The sequence below is a fragment of the Rutidosis leptorrhynchoides genome, chromosome 8 (genome assembly GCF_046630445.1).
Source record: "Rutidosis leptorrhynchoides isolate AG116_Rl617_1_P2 chromosome 8, CSIRO_AGI_Rlap_v1, whole genome shotgun sequence".
Lineage (NCBI taxonomy): Eukaryota > Viridiplantae > Streptophyta > Magnoliopsida > Asterales > Asteraceae > Rutidosis > Rutidosis leptorrhynchoides.
Genome location: NC_092340.1, coordinates 105,141,299 through 105,168,668, shown reverse-complemented (window position 1 = coordinate 105,168,668; position 27,370 = coordinate 105,141,299). Strand labels below are relative to the sequence as shown.

At 33.9% G+C, this 27,370-nt stretch overlaps 1 pseudogene; it reads right to left on the bottom strand.

The window, feature by feature from the left end:
- Positions 1-24,032, bottom strand: LOC139863704 (uncharacterized; annotated as a pseudogene).
- Between the last annotated feature and the right edge of the window lie 3,338 nt (positions 24,033-27,370).

Sequence of the window (27,370 nt, the reverse complement as noted above, 5' to 3'; positions counted from 1 at the left end):
CTAGATTGTAGCAAATAGGTCATTGAGGTTCACCCAACCATAATTGCACTGGTCCCTAGCCTTACGTGCTGTCAACGACGCTAACTCAACCAAATGTGCTAACCTAACAACCTCTTTCTCAACTAAAGTTCGAAACTTGTCACCAACCTAAAAGTCATCATCAGCAATTAATAATACGCGTATAGTTCTAATCATTCAGATCATGTTGAACTTTTCCAAATCAATGTTTGAGTCACAAAGTGACAAAAAATAACAACCTTGTCAATGCACCGGTCAGTGTCCAGGAGATAGCAGAAGTAAGAAAGTTGCTTGTAAACATCCGCCTCCGAATACTAGTCAAGATAAAAAATTGACTTTCAGAAAAATGTAACTAAAAATACAGAAAGTGAAGTTGAAGAAAGAGATAAAGACCCGTCTGACAAGGCGACCATTACAACGAGGGTAATTTCGACAAATGGTTCGTCGTTCAGAGTCTCCAACAACACGCAAGTTTAAACTTCTTGCAGAGTAGTTGCAGGTTTCATCATCACACTGTAATTTTTACATGTAAGCGACTAAAAAACTGAAAACTGTATTCTTGTATATGAGACCAAAGTGAGATTGCTTGCTTACCGTCATTAATCCCTTGTAGTATCTTGATATGAACATTTCAGCTCGTCGTTTTACCTAATGACAATGATTCATCACATTGTACATAAATGAATAATACCACACTGTTGTTGTTAATTAACGTTAACATCCTAATGGTTTAAGAAAATTACCTGGTTGGCTATTGAAACTGGAGGTACTTCCACTTGACATTTAGGGCAACATAATTTGTGCCAGAAGCTATTGTTGGACAATGAATCTTGAACGTCGGCTGACATGTCGGGAATTACGGTGCGTATGTAACTGAGAACAGACGGACAGTCGAATGAACCAGAACAGCCGGGACATGATAAACTTAACGAGTCACAACCCCTGTATCTGCAACCCACATTACAATAGTCATGGTTCATAAAACTTGTATTTTATATATTTTTTTTTTTAACAGTGGATAATCATGAAGTATATATTAACAACTACAGTACCTTTCTTCATCATCTTTCAAACAGAAAACTGAGCCAGAATGATCATTGTTTGCAACTTCACTTGATTTGCTTTGGAACTACATATGAATCGTATGAACGACCCACTTTTATTAGTTTAAAATGTGCTACTATTATTGACTGTTGAGGACTTAACGAGAGCAGCTCTGTACCTTAGTAGGATCAAGACCTAAACAATCAGCCAAAACAGCTGGGCTTGTAACCTCGATTGATGCAACATAAACGTGATACTACTGGATGAATCTGAATAGACCCATATAAGCTAAATGTAATTGAGCAACAAGTATTAAATTATAATTAAACTATAAATGTATACTAAGCAGTACCTGCTGCGCCAGATAATAGTCGATGTCAATAATCAATTTCTCATGTTCCTTTGTCAATTCATCAGGATGTTTTGTACGCTAAGCAATCCCTACTGATGAACTCGAACCAGACCCCTGAAAACAAATATTATAAACGTCCGATAATAATATAATGAAATCGAAACGCACCAGAATATAAAAGATACAGCAACTGAACTAAAAAGGTTCATCACATACCTGCTCACAACACACTATATAAGGAACTGTATCACCAGCAGAGCAACCACTAGTGTATCCTAGCTTCCGCAGCCTGTTTAGGAGTGTGAAGCGAGTTAAACAAGGAGTTAAAAAGTCAGAAAATTGTTGCACGGGTCGAGATCGCAAGTTCCAGTCTCGCGACTGGAGTATCTGTTCGGGGTGAGTCTCGCGATCGCGAAGCTTGTGAAGGAATGAGGCTCGCGATCGCGAGCTAGGGTCTGACCGGGGAAAATTCTAGAAACCGTGTTTTCTTGCTCCCAAAGCTATTTCCTTGTATTGCTTTTGCCTATCTAGGCATCCTATTGTAACCCATACATGTATTCATGAAAATTATCAATAAAAGAACTCTCTTTGATGGTCGAGGATTAAAATAATCATTCGTGATTACATGTAACCTCGTTAAATTCTCTTGTCTTTATCGTTATTTCGCTAGTTTCTTCGTATACATCAACTATTTTCGTTTATCGTAAGTAGGTTTAATAACTTAAGGTTATCAAGTCTTGTTAAGTCTCACGTGTTTTATTCCTAGCAAGTGGTATCAAGAGCCTCGGTTCGGTTTCACGGGAACAATGGTGGAAAAGAGCGATGTGAATATTGATAAGTTTGATGGGAACGATTTTAGCTTTTGGAAGATGCAAATTGTGGATGTGCTCTATCAAAAGAATCTTTACCAACCGTCGAAGGGTGTTAAACCGGAAGAGATGACTCAAGGCGAGTGGGAGTTGTTGGATAGGCAAGCCCTAGGGGTTGTTCGACTTTCTTTGGCCAAGAACGTTGCTTACAACATTGTAAGTCAAACCACGACCGCAGGATTGATTGCGGCATTATCCAACATGTATGAAAAGCTATCCGCTTTGAACAAAGTCTTCTTGATTCAAAAAATGGTGAATGCTAGGATGATGGAGGGTTCCTCGGCGGCGGATCATGTTAACGAATTTAATTCTATTTTAACTCGGTTGAAATCGGTGAATATTAAATTTGATGATGACTTGATGAGCTTGAGGCGTTGTTTTTGCTATCTTCATTGCCCGATAGTTGGGCCGGTACGGTTATGGCGGTTAGTGGTTCATCCGGAACTACTAAGTTAACTTTGAAGGAATCCGGGATTTGATTCTTAGCGAAGGTATTCATAGGAAAGATTCGAATGGAAGTTCGGGTTCGGTTCTAAGTGTTAGTCGGGGAAGATCTAAGTCAAGAAGTCCATCAAGGAGCAAGAACGTGGTGTGTTTAAATTGTCAACAAGTTGGTCACTATAAGTCAAAGTGCCCGAGTCATAAGTCGGGTGGGAGCATGGTGACTACGGTGATCGTAGATGCTTTGATGTGCCAAAAAGAGGTTCTTGACGAATCTTGGGTTTTAGATTCGGGTGCCTCGTATCATGTTACCCCATACAGGAACGAGATGGCGAACTTCAAGCAATAATCCGATAAGGTTCGTGTTGTTAATTGTTATGTTTTATTTGGAGATCAAAAGTGGGTAGTGTTTAAGGGAGATTATGTGGTTGCTCGCGGGTTTAAAAGGGGAACCATGTATATGGTTGAAGTTCCTAAAGAGGAATGACCAGGTGATTTTGTGGATGTCAAAAGTCCCAGCATGTTAATGCTTTCCGGTATTGTTGAGGGATCTTGTTTGAGTGGGAGTTGAAGCTAGTGGAAATTCGGGTCGAATTAGGTATACTAGAGCTTTCGGTACTTCGGGTAGTAGATCTTCTCCAATGGCAACTCTATTGCAGTCGACCGAGGAAGATGAACAAGAAGTTTTCTTAAGAGTCATGGTTAATGATAGAAAACTGAGGTGTGAATCACTTGATATTGCTTGCAAACTTCAACAAATAGTTACAGGTATTATAACAGCTGATATCCAACTTGGAATCAACAACACGAATAAATATAATAGGAATGTGTGCAAGAAAAAGATAGCATTGAAAAGTCACAAAATTTAGGAACCAACAACACGAATAAACAGGTATTAAAAAATATAGAAAACTAGGTGTGAATCACTTGATATTGCTTGCAAACTTCAACAAATAGTTACAGGTATTATAACAGCTGATATCCAACTTGGAATCAACAACACGAATAAACATAATAGGAATGTGTGCAAGCAAAAGATAGCATTGACAAGTCACGAAATTTAGGAACCCTCTGACAATCCAGACACTTGACATATTTGCAATTGTCTTATATGTTTATAACCTTACCTGTTGTGTGTTGCGTGCGGAGCACGGAAGGTGTCTCCTTTTAAATCTGAAGGAAGTAGTGGGTCCTACAATATTAAAAATATACAACATCAACAAATAATAAGTACGAAAGTGTGGATAATCCATTCTCACAGTATAAGGAAAGGAAGAAGAATGAATAATTGTATAACCTCATTAACCTTCTCCATAAAGTTTACACTGTACCTTAAACGAGAACTGATTTTTAGTACATAGCTTTCTCCGCGCGGTATGTCGGATCTCTCAAATGGATAGCTCCTCTGAAAGTATCATCAAAAAAACAATTGATCAACAAGGAAGCTTGAGACATAAACAAGCTAACACAAAAAATTATTTATTTACTTCTTATCATATTTGACAAAACACACCTTGACTGGTTTCATGCTGAAGTTCGAAACATTTCGGTCAAGCAATTGTTTTGTTATGTTGGTCTGCAATCCAGATGCCATCTCCTAATAAAGTAACCCATGAAATGACCATAAGTAACAACTGAACGAATATACTGGAAATCAAGAGAAGCCAACAAAAACTCAATAATAACCGCACTAACTAAAAATACAAGCAATATGATAATGGCGATGTAACCAAAAAGAAAGATAAGAGAGGCAAGTTGAAACGTCTAATTACATGAAGCTTGGTGTGAAAATCTGTGGGTGGCAACTTTGACTGTTCAAGCTTCACAATGGCGGAGTTTTCAAATACAGGACCACTAGGGATGGCATATATGCATATATGCATCTCTGCATGTTCTTCACGACCACACAACAACTGTAGTACGTACTCCCAGCTTTAACCTTGATTCAACATGACAAATTTCAAATAATCAAAATCATTCTTTGTATTGGTACTAACCTTGTTGCAAAGGATCACTATTTGCAATAAAGCTACTAGAGCAATAATCAACATAAATTATGAAAATGAAGATCAAGTATCAGAGCAGTCTAAAATATCAATTTTTTGCAACAATCATCCTAAATAACAAAAGAACTACTCAGTTATTGCAATACTTGTTGATTGAATACTTCAAGCTTGTATGAAGTAGAAGAAATTTTCCTGCCCTATTACTGATTTTCACACCTGCTACTTGTTTCCCTTAAAACCATATCACGGAAGACAAATGTTAACTGTATGACAACGTACAGTTTGTTAAGGGTTGTAATCCTCTATTCTCAAATGTGCACTATGAAAGATTAGTAGACTATCATCACTTACTATTTCGATGATTAACGAGTATCTAGATCCGTAATTATATACAGATTCTACTTGTACTCGTTGTCAATGGTAACTTTGTTCGACTATAACCTCTTCCCAAAACCTATCCTAGCAATGGAAAAGACAAGTAGGTGTTTAATTATCATGCAATTTTATTGACAATTCAATAGATGCAATATAAGCCTACACATACCAAAGTATGCAATTTTGTAGGTATGTATGAATGGTATGTATGTATGTTTATGGTTGTATGTATGTAGGTTTTGTAGTGTAGGTTTTTTTGTCTATGTATGTAGGTTTTGCCTATGTCTGTATGTTAGGTTGTTTTTACAGGTATGTATGTATTGTTTTTGTTTGTTTTGTAGGTGTATGTATGTACGTAGGTACGTTTTTCATGTAGGTATGTTTATGTACGGATGTTTGTTGGCATGTATATAGGTTTATGTTTCTATGGGGGGTGTGGGGGGTGTGTGTGTGTGTGGGGGGTTGTATATGGATGGGTACGTGGTGTGGGTGTGTCTCGCATCGTTCGGTGCATCCTGGGGTCATTATGGCTGAGGACGACCTTCTTTGCTCATGAGCTGTGTGTCTTCGGGGATGTCTACCATAAAGGTGCATGAGTGGTGTTTTGTTTGTTACGGGTGGTTGGCTCTTTGCTTGCGCAACAACTTCCACCTGGCATACCTTTCGGGTTATGTTTAAAAGGTCCCTTGGCTCTATTTATTGAGGCAACACCAAACGTCGATTAAGCGACGTCTTGACTGCCGCTTAGAGCCTAAATTGATTTTCAGGCAGACTTTTAAACACATGAAAATTTGATTCTACCATTTTCATGGCGTCTCAATTTTATTTTTATTTTTATTTTATTATATTTTACTTAAAAAAAAATTTCCTACTTTTTGGCCGAAGGTCCACTCTGAAGCAATCTCTTTATCCGCCGAATAAAAAGAGGGATGACTTTCTCTACTTTTTCTGGGTGAAGGAATGACTTGTTTTTATTCTCGGATAAAGGAAGAATTGTCTACATCTCACCTCCCCATACACCACTCGAGTGGTATTGGGTTATGTTGTTGTTGTACATATCAAAGTTCTGGTTACCTCGGACATCGGTAACACAAGCGTCACCCTGATGCCAGGTCAAGCACCTTCCACTATAAATCCCTACTTAGGCTCAAGAGGACATTGCCAAAGATTACAGCTTCACTAAAAGCCCTAATGGCCACTTGAGCACTGCCCAAAGTGGTTTGGTTACCTAGTTTTCATATATCATTGATCAAATAGTAATGAAACAATCACCATGACACAAAACATCACTTTAAACATGCTCCATGTATATTAAGGACTACTTGGATGTATGAATTGAAGATACAAATGTTCAGGCTAGATGCAACTATAATGCTAAATTCATTGCTTCTCAAACGATATTGCACATATTAACTTACGTAACTACTGACACAAAGTTAAACAAGCAAAATACCTTCCCAAACAGATAAATATTCCCAGCATTAGTGATGTTATGCGAGGTGTATACGAAATAGTTTATATTTTACTAGGAAAAACTATTAAATACGATACAATTTTACACAAGATATTTATTTATTTATAGAATGGATATACTTAAACCTTGCTACAACACTTATAGGCAGTGTACCTAATCGTACAGTAGTGTAGTTTTTAGTAAGTCCGGTTCGTTCCACATGGAAATTTTTAAACAAAGCTCAACGCTATATTAGTTTACTTTTATAAAAATACAAATATATATATAAGTAATATTATTATTATAAAGGGGGGTTTTTACCGTTTAATGACCGGTTTGTCGATTTTAAGACTTTAGTCGCAGTTAAAACCTAATGTAAAATATTAAATAAATAAAAGACTTAATTTAAAGCGTAAAGTAAATAACGATAATGAAATTGCGAATAATAAAAGTGCGATAAAATAAAATTGCGATAATTAAAAAGTACGATAATTAAAAGTGCGATTAAATAACAATAAATAAAAGTGCGATAATTAGAAGTGCAATTAAATATAAAATGAAGGAAATTAAATATGAAATAAAAGAATTATGCTTATTTAAACTTCCGTAATCATGATGTTTGACGTGTTTATTTTAGTTTTATGCCCATGGGTTAATTGTCCTTTGTCCTGGATTATTTAATCTGTCCGTCTGGTTTTTGTCCATAACAGTCCATCAGTCATAAATATAAAGTGCGAGTGTCCTCGTCAAATTATTATTATACCCGAAGTTAAATATTCCAACTAATTGGGGATTCGAATTGTAACAAGGTTTTAATACTTTGTTTAATGAATACACCAGGTTATCAACTGCGTGTAAACCAAGGTTTTACTACTTTGTTAACAATTACACCAATTACCCTTAAATGTAATTTCACCCCTGTTTTAATTATTCTAGTGGCTATTAATCCATTCCCGTGTCCGGTTAAATGAACGATTATTCGTACATATAAATACCCCGCCCATCGTGTCCGATTGAGTGTATATGGTAGTTTATAGGGACGCCCAATTGTAAATCTTTATATTAACATTAACAAACTTTCATTTAGTTAAACAAATATAAAGCCCATTAATAGCCCATAGTCTAATTTCCACAAGTGTCGTTCTTTTGTCCAAACCCCAATTATGGTACAAAGCCCAATTACCCAATTTTAGTAATTAGCCCAACATCATGATTACTTCATTTTAAATAAGCATAATAATAACTTAGCTACGAGACATTAATGTAAAAAGGTTGAACATAACTTACAATGATTAAAAATAGCGTAGCGTTACACGGACAGAATTTCGACTTACACCCTTACAATATTCGCTAACATACCCTTATTATTAGAATTAAAATTAAAATTAAAATTAAAATATAAATTATATATATATATTTTACGTATATATGAGAGAAGAGAGAAATAGATTATGAAAATGATCAGATTTCGGTTTGCTTTATAGGGAGAATTTCATTTTGGGGCTCCGCGACTCGCGGTGAACTACTCTTCAAACTCCGCGAGTCACGGAGAATGAATTTACAGCTCACACCCTTGGAGTCTTTCTCTGCCGACGGTTTTTATTTATAAATATAATATATATATAATTAATATAATTAATTATATATTATATTATATTTATATACATAGTTAACTTGTAATTTTTAGTCCGTTGCGTCGAGCGTTAAGAGTTGACTCTGGTCCCGGTTCCGGATTTTCGAACGTCCTTGCGTACAATTTTATATTTTGTACTTTGCATTTTGAATCTTGTACTCTTGTAATTTCGAGACGTTTCTTATCAATAATTGGAACCTCTTTGATTGTCTTTTGTACTTTTGAGCTTTTTGGTCGTTTGCGTCTTCAATTCGTCGAATCTGTCTTTTGTCTTCACCTTTTATTATTTAAACGAATATCACTTGTAAATAGAACAATTGCAACTAAAAGCTTGTCTTTCTTGAGAAATAATGCTATGAAATATATGTTTGTTTTTAGCATTATCAAATATTCCCACACTTGAGCGTTGCTTGTCCTCAAGCAATATCGTCTTGAAATACTAGAATCACTTCTTTATTCTTCACACTTTGTACATCAGTGATTTCTATACGGCGGTATAAACAATGGTAGTAACGATATGGTTTACAGTCCCACATGACTATAAAAATTTAGATCCATTAAGGAAATTGGATCTTTATGAAAACATTTGATCTTTTGAAAATTAAATCTAGTTTTTACCCTAGATAAGTTTTCCGGAATAACCCTTTACCGGTGTTTGCAAAATATTTTTGTGGGTTTGGTGGGTTTCAGATTTGAAAATTTTAGCTCAAAACTTATGGTTTTGTGTCACCCACTTGCTAACCTTGTATTTGGAAAGCAACACGTCCAGTTTACTTGTCCCGTATATTACCTTTCGGTAAACTACCGTCCGGTTGTAAAGGAAAGCGTTGAACAAGCAACTGTTAAGGCAATGTCTCCTGACATGCTTTTAATTATGGTCTATAACGTGTCGGACGCAATTACTATCCTTAGTAGGAGCAATAGTAAAGCTCACCCTTATAATTTTTCGATCTGGCACAAGGTCCTGTCTTTGACCATGCTATGCAACCACCGTTCTTACGGTTGACATCCGATTTAGTTCAGGTGACCTAATGAATTCCAGGTGAATTCCTAGGATTTTACGTTCAATGGTAATGAACGCATTGAAAATAGGGTTTTCAGAAAACAAATCGGTTTGTAATTTTGATCAAAATATTTTCTCGTTCAAGATCGAGTTTAGATATCATTGAATTCCATGAGTTTGTAATTCTCAATCTTTAAGGTCAATCTCTAGGATTGAGTAATATCAGTCTTAAAAGCTGATTTTTAATCTTTAAGGAGATTATCCTTTCTGGGGATCTGATTCATTAGTCTTATCCAGCTAATTTGCATGGTGCCCCCCATTTTACAAGATAAATCCTTCTCATGGTTAGGATAAATCTGACCACATGGCGACCCTGTTTAATGCTGAGGTCCGTGGATTTCCTGCTGATTTTAGTGATGACTTTTCTAGATTTTTCGTCAACCTACAGCTGGTCTGGACGACAACTTCATGACCTAAATCAAGAAGCGCGTGTCTTTTTCGGAAGACTTTACTTCCTTTTAGTGATGGAATTGATTCATCGTGTAGATCCATCTCTTCTTTTCTTTCATCGGGTAAAACAGTTTAGTTTAGTCCAAAGCAAAAGTATTTTCAGTTATTTGTTACAGATATATGTGACATATGTTTAAGATAACTTGGTAAATTTTCCCACACTTGGCTTTTATTTTCCTTTTTATCGTCCTCTATTCCATTTTAAATGAATTTTAACATTTTAGTTTGTTTCTTAATTTATGTCCTTTCCGAGGTAACAATAATTTCGGTGTTAAAACCTAGTTTTATCGTTCATAAATATGTATAAACATGATTTTTAGTTCATTTAATTGAAAATTTTGAAAAATTTTACTAGAATTGGGTAGTTAGTATATAAGACCAGGGCTGTTCTTTATTATCAGAGAGCACTAGATTCTAATACAACTACTGCTTTACTAGTATTTTTAATGGTAACCAAGTGTATAAAGCAAAAATTTTTAAAATCCGAAAGAATTTAACCCCTTCCCACACTTAAGATCTTGCAATGCCCTCATTTGCAAGAAATCAGGAATAATTTAAATTATTGAGGGTGATTTGTGTGAAAATGATTAAATTTTTACCAAAGTTTCCAAATATATTGGCGTTTGTTTGCTGAATGATAAATGGTGCACATCATTTGTTCATTCCGTCTTGTTGTTATTTCACATATATTTTGCATCTTGTCGTCAAAATTAGTTGCTTTTGCTGAACTTAATGCCAGTCTTTGAAAATGCGTTGTTTTACCCTGTTGTGTACATAAGATAAACTGCAAACATATATACATATTTTTGAAGTTTGGTATATTACCCTACATTCAAAAATTATTAAAATCTAAGAATAAAAGTTAGATAATTATAAAAATGATTACAATATTAACAAAAGTATTAAACGTATCAATAATTACAAATTACAAAATAAAAATAAAAAATAATAAGTAAACTAAGGATGATATTGGTACCAATAGGGGTTCCAGGCATAACCATAGGTGCTATAGAATGCTTCGTTAGGGTTATACGTAGGATACGGTGGCTGCATCTCTATAGACCAAGGAGGGAAGATGGGTTTCGGTGTAGGAATATAGTTTCTACCTATATGTTGGCAATGAGCTATGATTTGGTTCTAATGAACTTGCCAATCTTCAAATGCTCTCTGTCTAGCATTTTCGTATTCCTGAGAAGCTATAAACCTTTGCATTTCTTGCATCTCATTCCCCCCTCCTACATTACCTTGCTGTTGGTTTCTCTCCACCTGTGGATGTCTACCATGGTATCGTACTGCGGCGTTATTTCGCCTCTTCAAAACTTTCGCACCATGGTATACATTTAAACCTATAGTATCACGGGGTTCTGGTTCTTCTACTAATAATCCCCCCCGACTTATATCCACACCGAGATATTCACCAATCAAAGTAATAAAAATACCACCTCCTATTATGCTATGCGGTCGCATCCCCCGAACCATAGCTGATAAATAATAACCCACACAATATGGTATACTTACAGCGCTTTGTGGGTCTCGAATACACATATGGTAAAACAAATCCTGTTCATTTACTTTTTCCTTGTTTTTACCCCTTTGTGTAATCGAATTAGCTAAAAACCTATGAATTACTCTTAATTCGGCTCTATCTATATTCAAATAAGAGTAATTTCCCCCTTTGAAACGGTGATGGCTTGTCATTTGACTCCACACACCGTGTGTATCAAAATTTTCATCTATCTTTCTACCGTTTAGTATCAATCCTCTACAATCGGCAGACGCTAACTCCTCAGGCGTATATATACGTAAATCCTGAGCCATGTCAAGTAAAGACATGTGGCGCATCGAACCGCCTAACAAAAATCTAATAAAAGAACGATCGGTTAAACTAGCTACCCGATCATTCAACTCTATACTACATAACAATTCTTCACACCATACTTTATATACAGGTCTACGCATGGTGAATAAATGTACCCAGTCATTAAAAGAAGAATTACCATACCTCTGTACAAGTAATTCCCTAATTGGCCCGGCCAATTCTACAGCTTCTAAGGGTCCCCATTCTATGACCCTCGGTACCTCAACAACCTTAGAATGAAGAGTATGCAAACCCCTTTGATATTTTGGATAATCTATCCAAAGTCTGTCAAATCTCAGGTTCGGGTGCAACTCTTCCAAGTGCATATCAGAAAAGGTCATGACTGGATGAGGTATATCCTGCTTGTAGTAGTTATCCACCTCCTGTTGTTCCAAATTCTCAGCAGGAGCATTGCGGGCTTGGGATGAAGATTCACCCCTTTCATTCTGCAAAACACATCAAACACAATTTTTGTGCATCCAAATATGCATTAGTGTCAGCAAAATCATCAATCAAAATAATTACAATGACATTATCAATTTATATCAAACTTAAGCTCATTTTCACATTTTTATCAAATCTACACTTTTTCAAATAAGCATATACGAAAATGTTCGCCAAGTTCATAAGCATTCAACTCAAATAACATGTCAAAATAATCATTACTAGCAATTAAACAAGTCTCAAATGGCATTATCTTTCAAAAATCAAGTTCATGAATTTTAGACTTGAAAAAGTCCACTTTAATTCTCAAAATCATGTTTAGGCTCAAAGTTTGGATCATTTAACTACCTATACATGTTACACTACTCAATTTAGCAACAATTCATGACAAAAATCGGCCATAACCTGTTTATATCAAAAAGCCCCAAATTTGCTCAAGAACACAAACCCTAGATTACTCAAAATTTGAAGTTTAAGGCTTCTAATCATGTTAAACATCATCAATCTAGGTTATACAAGCATAATACATAAACAATTTAAGCTTAATTACACTAAAAAGCATCAAAATCAAATTGGGGAAAAAATAGCTCAAGAACATCAAATTTCGGATTAAATGGTGTTTAGGTGTAGAAATTTACCATTTTTCTTGAGTAATTCTTAGATAGCATCCTTCTCAACATGATTTTAGCAAAAGATTTGGTGATTAACGGTTAAAAATTGTGATTTTGGGGGGTTTTTTCCGTGTTTTTCGGGTGCAGTTTTTCGAGCTGTATTTTTGGGTTGAGGAGTATGAAACTGTTCAGTTTGCAGCTCTTATTTTTTTTTTCTGTAATCCGGCTCCTCCGCGAGTCGCGGGGATTAACCCTCCAAACTCCGCGACTCGCGGAGTTTGGTATATTTTTTTTTTTTTTTTATAATCATTAACTTATTAAAACAATTAAGTAATTAATTTTAAAATTTTGTTTCCCTTGTTATTTAGGACGAGGTCGTTTCGGATCGATGTCCTAGTCCGTCCTTCGACAAAATTTTAAAATTTGTCTTTTTGTAGCGATTGTTTTAAAAGCTAAGATTTTTGGGTTTTTTCAATGTTTTTGGCATACTTTAATTCAATAAGATTAAAAATAATAATAATAAAAGTTCTCGTCCCTCCCTCGGGTAAAGCAATTTCGGTTCAAAGACCTAGTCTTCAACTTACGACGAATTTTAAAAATCATATTTTTAACTTAATGAGATAAAGTAAATTTTTGTTTTTAAATTCACACAACTTAAATATAAAATTCAAAATTAAAATTAAAAATTCACACCAAACTTAAAATTTAAAATGCATAAAATTAAGAATTTATATTTTAAAAATTCACACCAAACTTAATTTAAAAATTCATAAATTCATATCAAACTTATATTAATTTTTCAAATATTTACAATTTTAAATATATTGTTTTTACAAAATTTACAATATTAATTTAAGATTTAAATATTAATTTTAAAAACATGGTAAAAAAAAATGAAATTAAAAATCTTTTTGTCTTTTTATCCCACTTTAATCAATCAAATATTATCAAAAATATGCGCCCCTCTTTTCGGTAAAGTAATTTCGGTTCCAAGACCTAATTTAACTCATGACGAATTTTTGAAATATTTTGGGTTGATTGATTAAAGATATTTATACCTTAAGAATAAACGTTAAATTTCGCAGTGATGTAATGAATTTTTGAATGATATCAATAATTTTGGTCGCCAAACCTAATTTTATTCAATACCAATTTAATACTTTTTAGCGAACAAATTAGCGTTTATTATCAAAAGGTTAAAAATAAAAATAAAAATAAAAACTGTACAGACATACCTGTGAAATAGATTTCTTAGTTATATGATCTATCCCATTCATAAGATAGTCGGTTTAATTGGTTTTCCATAGCTACATAGGCGTAACCTCGAGCATTCAGTGTCTTTTCTTCTAAACATATGAACGGTCCGTCTCTGCATAAAGTAACAAATTCAGTATTTGAATAGGTTTGATTATTTGAACATTTACCTCCATGTGACCATTTTCCGCATTTGTGACATCGTTCTAGGTGTCGTGCTCTTCTTTTCGCTGCGGATTTTGATTTTCCTTTACCAAATTGTAACTTATTATCTTCGCATCTGGATTCTTTTCTAACTCCGTCCATTCTTTCTCTGATTACTGATACTATTTCACTCGGTAGTATGTCATTATTTCTTTTAGTGATCAAAGCGTGTAGCATTAGACCATGGTTTAGTTCACAGGCAGTCTTCATTTCGTAAAAACCTAAAAAAAATAAAAATTCAGAATGAGGGGAGAAGACTAGTTCTTTAGGGTCTGCTAGGGAAAGACCATTCGGGTTCCATTTTCGAGAACTACACGAAAACAGACAATCTAACTCTAACCGAAATACATATTATCCTTTAAAGACTTGATTCTCCCCACACTTAGTTAGCTGTGGTGTCGAAATTGTGATTAACTTCGTTGTCGACTTCCATCGGACCATGTATGTAATGTTTAACTCTGTGACCATTAACTTTAAATTCAATCCCATTTGAATTTATTAATTCTATCGTTCCGTATGAGAAAACTCTTTTGACTATGAATGGTCCAGACCATCTTGATTTCAATTTTCCAGGAAATAGCTTGAATCGTGAATTGAAAAGAAGAACTCTGTCTCCTTCTTTAAATTCTTTTGAACTTCTGATTCTTTTATCATGCCATTTCTTCGTTCTTTCTTTATAGATTAACGAATTTTCGTATGCTTCATGTCTTAATTCTTCTAATTCATTTAGTTGACTTAATCGTAGACGTCCGGCTTCATCTAAATCAAGATTACATGTCTTCAAAGCCCAAAATGCTTTGAGTTCAATTTCTACTGGAAGATGACATGCTTTTCCATAAACAAGTCTAAAAGGTGTGGTTCCAATTGGAGTTTTGTAGGCTGTTCTAAAAGCCCAAAGTGCATCCTCCAATTTAATGGACCATTCCTTCGGATTTGATCCTACGGTTTTTTCTAGAATACGTTTTAAAGCTCGGTTGGTATTTTCAACTTGTCCACTTGTTTGTGGATGATATGCGGTGGAGATTTTATGAGTTACTCCATATCTTTTAAGAACTTTCTCAAGTTGATTATTACAGAAATGAGTACCCCGATCACTTATTAAAGCTTTCGGCGTTCCAAACCTTGCAAAAAGACGTTTTAAAAAGTTGACTACTACTCGTGCATCGTTAGTTGGGAGAGCTTGTGCTTCCGCCCATTTAGATACATAATCAATGGCTACGAGTATATATAGATTATTATTAGATTTTGGAAATGGACCCATAAAGTCAATACCCCAAATGTCAAATACTTCACATACTTGGATGATATTTTGTGGCATTTCATCACGTTGACTTATTTTTCCGGCCCTTTGACATGCATCACAGGATTTGCAAAGAAGGTGTGCGTCTTTGTAAATTGTAGGCCAATAGAATCCAGCTTCATAAACTTTTATTGCTGTTAGTTGAGGCCCATAATGCCCTCCTGTTGGTCCTGTGTGACAATGGTTTAATATTTTACTAGCTTCATCTCCAAATACACATCGGCGTATTATTCCATCGGGACAACTTTTAAACAGATGTGGATCTTCCCAAAAATAGTGTTTTATATCACTGAAGAATTTCTTTCGTCTTTGGTACGATAATCCTTTTTCAAGGAATCCACAAACTAAGTAGTTTGCATAGTCTGCAAACCATGGGATTTCATTATAATCTATCTTCAATAGATATTCATCAGGAAAGTTGTCTTGTATAGCTGATTCATTTAGAACTTCTAATTCGGGATTTTCAAGACGAGAAAGATGATCAGCGGCGAGATTTTCTGCTCCTCTTTTATCTCGGATTTCAATATCAAACTCTTGTAAGAGTAAGATCCAACGGATTAATCTTGGTTTAGCATCTTGTTTTGAAAATAGGTATCTAAGAGCAGAATGGTCGGTATAGACCACCGTTTTTGCTAGAACGAGATATGATCGAAATTTGTCAAAAGCAAAGACAATAGCAAGGAGTTCTTTTTCAGTAGTTGTATAGTTCTTTTGTGCTCCTTGTAATGTCTTACTAGCATAATATATAGGTTGAAATCGTTTTTCAATCCTTTGTCCTAAAACGGCTCCCATTGCAAAATCACTTGCATCGCACATTAGTTCAAATGGTAGATTCCAATTTGGTGTTATCATGATCGGTGCATTAGTGAGTTTCTCTTTAAGAATATTAAAAGATTTGATACACTCATCTGAAAAGATGAATGGCGCATCCTTTTCTAGGAGTTTATTCATAGGAGTGGCAATTTTAGAAAAATCTTTTATGAAGTGTCGGTAAAAACCGGCATGCCCTAGAAAACTCCTAACTCCTCTAACATTTGTGGGATGTGGAAGTTTAGCAATTACATCTACTTTAGCTCTATCCACTTCAATTCCTTCTTTTGGAATTTTATGTCCAAGAACGATGCCTTCTTTAACCATGAAATGGCATTTCTCCCAATTAAGTACTAGATTTGATTTTTCGCATCTAATTAGCATTCGTTCCAGATTAACTAGACATGATTTAAATGTATCACCGAAGACTGAAAAGTCATCCATGAAAACTTCCATGCATTCTTCTATCATGTCGTGAAAAATCGCCATCATACACCTTTGAAAGGTTGCAGGGGCGTTGCAAAGTCCAAATGGCATGCGTTTGTAAGCAAAAGTACCATAAGGGTACGTGAATGTGGTTTTCTCTTGATCTTCGGGTGCTATTGGAATTTGAAAATATTCGGAAAATCCATCTAGAAAACAATAGTAACTATTTCCGGCTAATCTTTCCAACATTTGATCAATGAAAGGTAAGGGAAAGTGATCTTTTCTGGTGGCGTCATTTAATTTTCTATAATCAATACATACACGCCATCCTGTTACAGTCCTAGTAGGAATAAGCTCATTTTTCTCATTTGTAATCACAGTCATGCCACCCTTCTTAGGCACGCATTGAACTGGGCTTACCCATGGACTATCAGAAATTGGATATATCAAACCTGCATCTAGCAGTTTAATAATCTCCTTCTTAACTACATCTTGCATATTAGGATTTAGTCTTCATTGGCGTTGCACATACATTTTATGACCTTCTTCCATAAGGATTTTATGTGTGCAATACGAAGGACTTATTCCTTTAATATCATGAATCTTCCATGCAATGGCTGGTTTATGAGCTTTCAACACAGAAATGAGTTGTGATTTCTCATTTTCAGTAAGAGAAGACGATATTATTACAGGTAATTCAGATTCACCATGTAAATAAGCGTATTCCAAATGGTTTGGAAGTGGCTTTAACTCTAATTTCGGAGGTTCTTCTATCGATGATTTGTATCGATATCTGTCTTCTTCTTTTAGCATTTGAATTTCTTCTGTTGTTGGTTCATATCCATTAGCTATAAGTGTAGCTAACATTTCAGCTTCATCAATTGGTTCATTACCTTCTCCTAAAGAACATTCTCTTGTTCCTTGTAATTCTGGAAATTCTTCTAATAATTCTGCATGTGCATCTATAGTTTGAATATAATAACATGTATCATCTGCAGATTGTGGTTGTTGCATTGCTCTATCAACTGAAAAGGTAACACTCTCATCCTCTATACTTAGGGTCAATTTCTTACCGAACACGTCTATCATTGCTTTAGCCGTGTTTAAGAATGGTCTTCCTAATATGAGAGGAACTTGAGAATCTTCTTCCATGTCCAAAACAACAAAATCTACTGGAAATACTAAAGTACCAACTTTAACTAGCATGTTCTCCATTATCCCTCTAGGATATTTTATTGATCTATCGGCTAGTTGTATGCTTATTCTGGTTGGTTTCAATTCTCCAAGGTCTAGTTTAGCGTATAGTGAATACGGCATTAGATTTATACTAGCACCTAAGTCTGCCAATGCTTCTATTGAACTAAGACTACCCAGAAAACATGGAATTGTGAAACTTCCTGGATCAGATAGTTTTTCTGGTATCTTATTCAACAGCACTGCTGAACAATTAGCATTCATAGTAACAGCCGAGAGTTCTTCCATTTTCTTTCTATTTGAGATTAGATCTTTCAAGAATTTAGCATATCTTGGCATTCCTGAAATCACATCAATGAAAGGAAGATTTACATTTATCTGTTTAAACATATCCAAGAATTTGGATTGCTCGGCTTCAAGTTTTTCTTTCTTCATTTTACTCGGGTAAGGAAGTGGTGGTTGGTATGGTTTAACATAAGGTTTATCCTTAACTGTTTTATCTTCATTAACCTTTTCAACTACCGGTTCTTTTTCCTTATCTTGATCAGGTTGTGGTTCTTGTGGAGTAGGAATAGCTTCATCAGAAGTTACAGGTATTTCAGGTGGTTTAAGTGTTGTACCACTTCTTGTGGTAATAGCTTTAGCTGTTTCATTCCGGGGGTTAGCATTTGTATCGCTTGGTAAACTTCCCGGTTTTCTTTCACCTATTAACCTTGCTAGGTTACTTACTTCTTGTTCCAGATTTTGAATAGAAGCTTGTTGATTTCTAAATGCTTGAGCATTTTGTTCATTAGTTTGTTTTTGAGATGTGAAAAACTGTGTTTGAGTTTCAACTAGCTTTGTCATCATATCTTCTAAATTCGGCTTTTTATCATCGGTTTGTTGTGGTGGTTTGTTTTGAAAATTCGGTCTTTGCTGATTATAAGTATTATTGGATACTTGTTGATTGCTAGGACCTTGATGGCTGTTGTATGGAATATTTCGGTTATAATTCTGGTTTTGATTGTAAATCGGTCTTGGCGGTTGATAATTATTCTGATAATTATTTCCAGGCCTTTGGTTTATGTATGAAATATTCTCTCTTTGTTCCATTGTTAATTCAATACTGAGACAATCTTTTGTCAAATGTGATCCTCCACACTGCTCACAACTAATTCGTATTGAGTGAATATCTTTAGTCATCTTTTCCATTCGTCTCTCCACAGCATCTATCTTTGCGGAAATGGAATCTAAGTCATGGCTAGAATCGGCTCTAGCTGCTTTAGATGATCTAATGATATCTTTTTCTTGGTGCCACTCATGTGAGTGGGAAGCAGTGTTATCAATAATTTTGTAAGCATCAGTTTCGGTTTTCTTCATAATAGAACCACCAGCTGCTATATCTATGTCTTTCCTTGTAGTGATGTCGCATCCTTGGTAGAATATTTGTACTATTTGACAGGTGTCTAAACCATGTTGCGGACATCCTCTTAATAACTTTCCATATCTTGTCCACGCCTCATATAGAGTTTCATTTGGTTTCTGTGTAAACGTAACAATTTCTGCTTGAAGTCTTACGGCTTTAGATGCAGGAAAGAATTGTTTAAGAAATTTGTCAGCTAAAATGTCCCATGTATCAATCGCCCCTTCAGGTAACGATTCCAACCAATCTTTGGCTTCTCCCTTTAAAGTCCAGGGAAATAACATGAGATATATCTGTTCATCCTCCACTTCTCGGATTTTAAATAGTGTGCAGATCCTATTAAAGGTACGTAGATGTTCATTTGGATCTTCCTTCGGCGCACCACTAAATTGGCATTGATTAGTCACCATGTGTAGAATTTTTCCTTTGATTTCATAATCTGGCGCATTAATGTCTGGATGAGTAATTGCGTGACCTTGGCCAGTGCGTTTAGCTCTCATTCGGTCTTCCATACTTAAAGGTTCCAGATTCTCCATAATTGAATTTGTTGAATCGGTATCACTAGATGATTCTGATTTAATGGTTCGTTCCTTAACAATCTCTGTTTGAATGATTGGTGGCTCCGGAGGAAAGTTTAGTGGTTCAGGATCTACGAACCGTTCCTGAATATTCTTCGGATTCTCAATTGTGAGGTCGGGTTCAAAAAATGGATTATCGAAAATTTGAACTGAAGTACTTGGTCTACTGGATGACGATTCTAAAGAAAAATCAACGGCGGTTATATTTGCTAAATGTCTTAATCTAGTTACAGGTGGTGAACGTACAAAAGGTGATGAACGTCTTGCTCGGTGCATTCACTGAATATCCTATTAGTTTTAAAAAGGAAAGAAAAATTATAATAAGTTATCCAATCAATAGACTTTTCTGATTTTGCCCACGTTTCGAATAGCCAAAAGATGCAGCAGAGGGGCAGGATTCGTTTGGTCTCAATATAATTGAGGACTGTTTGGCTCCAATAACCCGGTCCACGTACAAATCCAACTATTACTATGAACCAGAAAATTTTGATGTCTATTAATTTAACCACTTAAAATAAATTTTCGTAATTTTAAGAAATTTAGATAAGACGTAGAATAAAAATCTATGTCCTAAAACTAGAATAGCGAGAAATAAGAAAGAAAAAGAGTTCGTCGAAAAAGGTCGAAAAAGAAAAAATGGTTGAAAAATAAAAGGTGACGGAAAAATAAAAGAAACTTATAAAAACTTAAAAATACTTGACTAACCTAACCTTATTACTACAACTAACTTAAAATTATAATCGCAAATTAAAATTATTAATTGGAATGATAATTGATACATAGTAAAAAGTCGTCTAAAAATATTAAAGCTTACAGGAAAAACTAAATCCCAAATGGAAATAACTTAAAAAGAAACTAAAACTTAAAAAGGCGTCGCAAAATTCTAAAGTACCTAAATCTTAGTCTAAAGAAAAAGCACTTAAGGAATTCTACGGCAAAGCCTAAAAATCTAGGAGTAAAAATAACTATATTAAAAACTAAGTTTAAAATTAAATATGAGCTAAAAATACAAATATTACGCTACAACGATTAAAAAGGAACAAAATATAAAAATATACAAAAAGTTGTAAAAAGTACAAAAAATATTATTTTTATATTTTTTATTTAATAAAACTACTAATTTTACAATTTAATTAAACTAATTAATACTAAATAAAACAAATTAAATAAAAAGTAAATCTTAAAATAAAACTAATAATAATAATAATTAGGGTTAAATAATAATTATAATTAATTAAAACCCGTAATTAATGCTGAATTAGGGCTTCTGTCCGTGTGTCAGGTACCCTCCGCGACTTGCGGTATTTAATGCTTCAAACCCCGCGACTCGTGGGGTTCAGAAATTCAGTTGACAGATTTAATCTTCGACGCGTTTTTTCTTTATTTATTTATTTTTATTTTCTGTTTTCTATTTTTATATAAATAAAAGATATTTAAATAAAACTTATATTTTTATAAATTAAAATAAGAATAAAGAAACTTATAAAACTTAAATATTTAAAAAAAATACTTATATTTTTGTTTTTCTTTTTATATTTTTGAATAATTAACACGTATTTTTACAAAAACGAATTTTTAATAGAAGTAAGCTAAAAATCTTTTTTTTTTTTTTTATTATTATATTAGCGTTGCGCTTCCGGCGTTTAAGAGTGTTCCCCGGCAGCGGCGCCAAAAATACTTGATGTTATGCGAGGTGTATACGAAATAGTTTATATTTTACTAGGAAAAACTATTAAATACGATACAATTTTACACAAGATATTTATTTATTTATAGAATGGATATACTTAAACCTTGCTACAACACTTATAGGCAGTGTACCTAATCGTACAGTAGTGTAGTTTTTAGTAAGTCCGGTTCGTTCCACAGGGAAATTTTTAAACAAAGCTCAACGCTATATTAGTTTACTTTTATAAAAATACAAATATATATATAAGTAATATTATTATTATAAAGGGGGGTTTTTACCGTTTAATGACCGGTTTGTCCATTTTAAGACTTTAGTCGCAGTTAAAACCTAATGTAAAATATTAAATAAATAAAAGACTTAATTTAAAGCGTAAAGTAAATAACGATAATGAAATTGCGAATAATAAAAGTGCGATAAAATAAAATTGCGATAATTAAAAAGTACGATAATTAAAAGTGCGATTAAATAACAATAAATAAAAGTGCGATAATTAGAAGTGCAATTAAATATAAAATGAAGGAAATTAAATATGAAATAAAAGAATTATGCTTATTTAAACTTCCGTAATTATGATGTTTGACGTGTTTATTTTAGTTTTATGCCCATGGGTTAATTGTCCTTTGTCCTGGATTATTTAATCTGTCCGTCTGGTTTTTGTCCATAACAGTCCATCAGTCATAAATATAAAGTGCGAGTGTCCTCGTCAAATTATTATTATACCCGAAGTTAAATATTCCAACTAATTGGGGATTCGAATTGTAACAAGGTTTTAATACTTTGTTTAATGAATACACCAGGTTATCAACTGCGTGTAAACCAAGGTTTTACTACTTTGTTAACAATTACACCAATTACCCTTGAATGTAATTTCACCCCTGTTTTAATTATTCTAGTGGCTATTAATCCATTCCCGTGTCCGGTTAAATGAACGATTATTCGTACATATAAATACCCCGCCCATCGTGTCCGATTGAGTGTATATGGTAGTTTATAGGGACGCCCAATTGTAAATCTTTATATTAACATTAACAAACTTTCATTTAGTTAAACAAATATAAAGCCCATTAATAGCCCATAGTCTAATTTTCACAAGTGTCGTTCTTTTGTCCAAACCCCAATTATGGTACAAAGCCCAATTACCCAATTTTAGTAATTAGCCCAACATCATGATTACTTCGTTTTAAATAAGCATAATAATAACTTAGCTACGAGACATTAATGTAAAAAGGTTGAACATAACTTACAATGATTAAAAATAGCGTAGCGTTACACGGACAGAATTTCGACTTACACGCTTACAATATTCGCTAACATACCCTTATTATTAGAATTAAAATTAAAATTAAAATTAAAATATAAATTATATATATATATTTTACGTATATATGAGAGAAGAGAGAAATAGATTATGAAAATGATCAGATTTCGATTTGCTTTATAGGGAGAATTTCATTTTGGGGCTCCGCGACTCGCGGTGAACTACTCTTCAAACTCCACGAGTCGCGGAGAATGAATTTACAGCTCACACCCTTGGAGTCTTTCTCTGCCGACGGTTTTTATTTATAAATATAATATATATATAATTAATATAATTAATTATATATTATATTATATTTATATACATAGTTAACTTGTAATTTTTAGTCCGTTGCGTCGAGCGTTAAGAGTTGACTCTGGTCCCGGTTCCGGATTTTCGAACGTCCTTGCGTACAATTTTATATTTTGTACTTTGCGTTTTGAATCTTGTACTCTTGTAATTTCGAGACGTTTCTTATCAATAATTGGAACCTCTTTGATTGTCTTTTGTACTTTTGAGCTTTTTGGTCGTTTGCGTCTTCAATTCGTCGAATCTGTCTTTTGTCTTCACCTTTTATTATTTAAACGAATATCACTTGTAAATAGAACAATTGCAACTAAAAGCTTGTCTTTCTTGAGAAATAATGCTATGAAATATATGTTCGTTTTTAGCATTATCAATTAGACATGTAAAAAGGCATTGATCCATCAGAATCCACCACAAATGGATGTTTCCCATCAGAACTCAACCCACCACAAACATCAGCATTCAAGCTAGCACCCATAACCGTCTTCAGCCCTGCAGTTGCACTAAATGTTGGATCTTTTCCCTCTTTAATTTTCGCATTTAAACTCCAAACGTTAGCCTCCTTTGCCACTGGTTCAACTTCCAATTCACTCTCATTCTTCAACAACTTCACCTCACTCTGAGCCCCACCACCGTTGGCTCATCCACAACGCCCGGATCATTCCCAAATTCAGGCATCTCTAACGGTTCCTTCTCTTTTTCGAACACGTCGTCACCGTTATGCGAACCATTTGACCGCAAACCGTTTATCGGCGAACTATTTGAGGACAAAATATGACCAATTCCAAAACTAGTAGGAACATTTTCAAGGTTAACTGGCCTAATTAAACTCTTTGTTATCTGTTTTCCTTTTTTTCGGCTTTTTTTATTAACTCTTGTCCAATTCACCATCAGATTCTTCTTCTGAAGACGGAACGACACCAGATTGAGTCCAATCAACTTCTTCACCTTCATCGGCGTACAGTGGCGAGTTTAGTAAGCAAGCAACGGTCCGGTGACACCACTAGTTTTTTAAAATTTATTGAAAAATTTTATTTTTTTAAGGTACAGAACACCACTAAATATAATAAATATAATAATGGACCCCATAAATTTTTAGAGATTATAATTTGAAAGTTTGGACTAATAAAGTATTTGAAATTAGCCTACTTATAATTTTATAGTATGAGTATTGAATATATTAAACACATATAATTTAAGAAAATGTCATAAAAGTTATACTTTTTATTTACTTTTCAATTTTACCCTTACATTTTCTTTCTCTATTTCTATCTACATACATTAAAGGCATAATAGAACTTAATCTTCTTATTATTTTGTATTTATGAAAGTGGACAATTAATGTGGAACATCTCAAAATAAAATATGAACTACAAAATTAGGGACGGAGAGAGTAACATTGATCAACCATATCATCCAATAAACAATTACAATAACATTGTAACAAGTAACTTTCTTGATTATGTTTCTTGTAAATTACCGTAGTCAATAGCAATCCCACATAAGTGGGGTATGGGCAGTGGTAGAAGCAGGATTTTTTTCCATCAGGGACAAGTAACTTTCTTGATTATGTTTCTCTCTCAATGTTCTATGGATAGAGAGACTGCTTCTAAATAGACCTCCGACTAATAAGTAGGTTAAGTGTGAGACGCCATGAAATGGATTATCCAATTTTACGATGGTTGTTATAATGACAATAGTAAAAAATACGAATAACCTTATATTTTGCGATATGTTTGTGTTTTGAACGCGACCCGACACGACCCGATTTGACCCGCCAAATTCAATATTTTGTGCAAGAAAGTTATCAAATAAAATTTTGGGACCCCATTGGATTTTGATCCTAGAATCGCCACTGTCGGCGTACCCTAATCCGTCGTCATCAACGATAAAACTTCTAAAATCTTGTTGCCATTTGGCCACGAGGCTTTCGTACTCATCTTCTGTAACGTCCTCCCAATAAGGAAAGTCACTAATATCAAAACATACCAACATATTATAATAAACGAGAACAATACTAAATGATGAATTTAACTTTAATGAGTACGCAGCGGAAAATGAAATATCGTTACAATGACAGGAATAACAATATCGTAAATGTTCACATGCAGAAGTAATAAATGCGATATCTCTTGATCCTATGTCCAAGTAGCATCACATAAGTAGTAAGTATAAGAGCTTGAATCAAACAGTACCTGAGACAAAACATGCTAAAGTGTCAACCAAAAAGGTTGAGTGAAGTTCATAGGTTTAACAAAAAGTTTGTCGTTGTTTTAGACCACAAAATTTAGTTTGTAAAGTTGATCTCCCGCAGGATCAAAAAGTTATGCCAATGCGTGATATTTAGACTAAACGTTCAAGTTTGCCCCATGACAAGTTGTGTCTGTCCTTGTCGGTTTAATTTCATTATTAAGTAATACAATGACTTGGTCAAATGTATCGGGGACGTTATGTAGTGACCCGAACTTTTCCATGTTTATATAAATTAATTAAGATTGATATTTACATGATTAAATGTTTCCAACATGTTAAGCAATCAAACTTGTTAAGACTTGATTAATTGAAATATGTTTCATATAGACAATTGACCACCCAAGTTGACCGGCGATTCACGAACGTTAAAACTTGTAAAAACGACATGATGATATATATATGGATATACATATGGTTAACATGAGATTATGATAAGTAAGTATCTCCATAAGTATATTAACAATGAGTTACATACATATAAACAAGACTACTAACTTAAGGATTTCGAAACGAGACATATATGTAACGATTATCGTTGTAACGACATTTAAATGAATATATATCATATTAAGATATATTAATATATCATAATATCATGATAATATAATAATTTAAAATCTCATTTGATATTATAAACATTGGGTTAACAACATTTAACAAGATCGTTAACCTAAAGGTTTCAAAACAACACTTACATGTAACGACTAACGATGACTTAACGACTCAGTTAAAATGTATATACATGTAGTGTTTTAATATGTATTTAAACAATTTTGAAAGACTTCAATACACTTATCAAAATACTTCTACTTAACAAAAATTCTTACAATTACATCCTCGTTCAGTTTCATCAACAATTCTACTCGTATGCACCCGTATTCGTACTCGTACAATACACAGCTTTTAGATGTATGTACTATTGGTATATACACTCCAATGATCAGCTCTTAGCAGCCCATGTGAGTTACCTAACACATGTGGGAACCATCATTTGGCAACTAGCATGAAATATCTCATAAAATTACAAAAATATGAGTAATCCTTCATGACTTATTTACATGAAAACAAAATTACATATCCTTTATATCTAATCCATACACCAACGACCAAAAACACCTAAAAACACTTTCATTCTTCAATTTTATTCATCTAATTGATCTCTCTCAAGTTCTATCTTCAAGTTCTAAGTGTTCTTCATAAATTTCAAAAGTTCTAGTTTCATAAAATCAAGAATACTTTCAAGTTTGCTAGCTCACTTCCAATCTTGTAAGGTGATCATCCAACCTCAAGAAATCTTTGTTTCTTACAGTAGGTTATCATTCTAATACAATGTAATAATCATATTCAAACTTTGGTTCAATTTCTATAACTATAACAATCTTATTTCAAGTGATGATCTTACTTGAACTTGTTTTCGTGTCATGATTCTGCTTCAAGAACTTCGAGCCATCCAAGGATCCGTTGAAGCTAGATCCATTTTTCTCTTTTCCAGTAGGTTTATCCAAGGAACTTAAGGTAGTAATGATGTTCATAACATCATTCGATTCATACATATAAAGCTATCTTATTCGAAGGTTTAAACTTGTAATCACTAGAATATAGTTTAGTTAATTCTAAACTTGTTCGCAAACAAAAGTTAATCCTTCTAACTTGACTTTTAAAATCAACTAAACACATGTTCTATATCTATATGATATGCTAACTTAATGATTTAAAACCTGGAAACACGAAAAACACCGTAAAACCGGATTTACGCCGTCGTAGTAACACCGCGGGCTGTTTTGGGTTAGTTAATTAAAAACTATGATAAACTTTGATTTAAAAGTTGTTATTCTGAGAAAATGATTTTTATTATGAACATGAAACTATATCCAAAAATTATGGTTAAACTCAAAGTGGAAGTATGTTTTCTAAAATGGTCATCTAGACGTCGTTCTTTCGACTGAAATGACTACCTTTACAAAAACGACTTGTAACTTATTTTTCCGACTATAAACCTATACTTTTTATGTTTAGATGCATAAAATAGAGTTCAATAT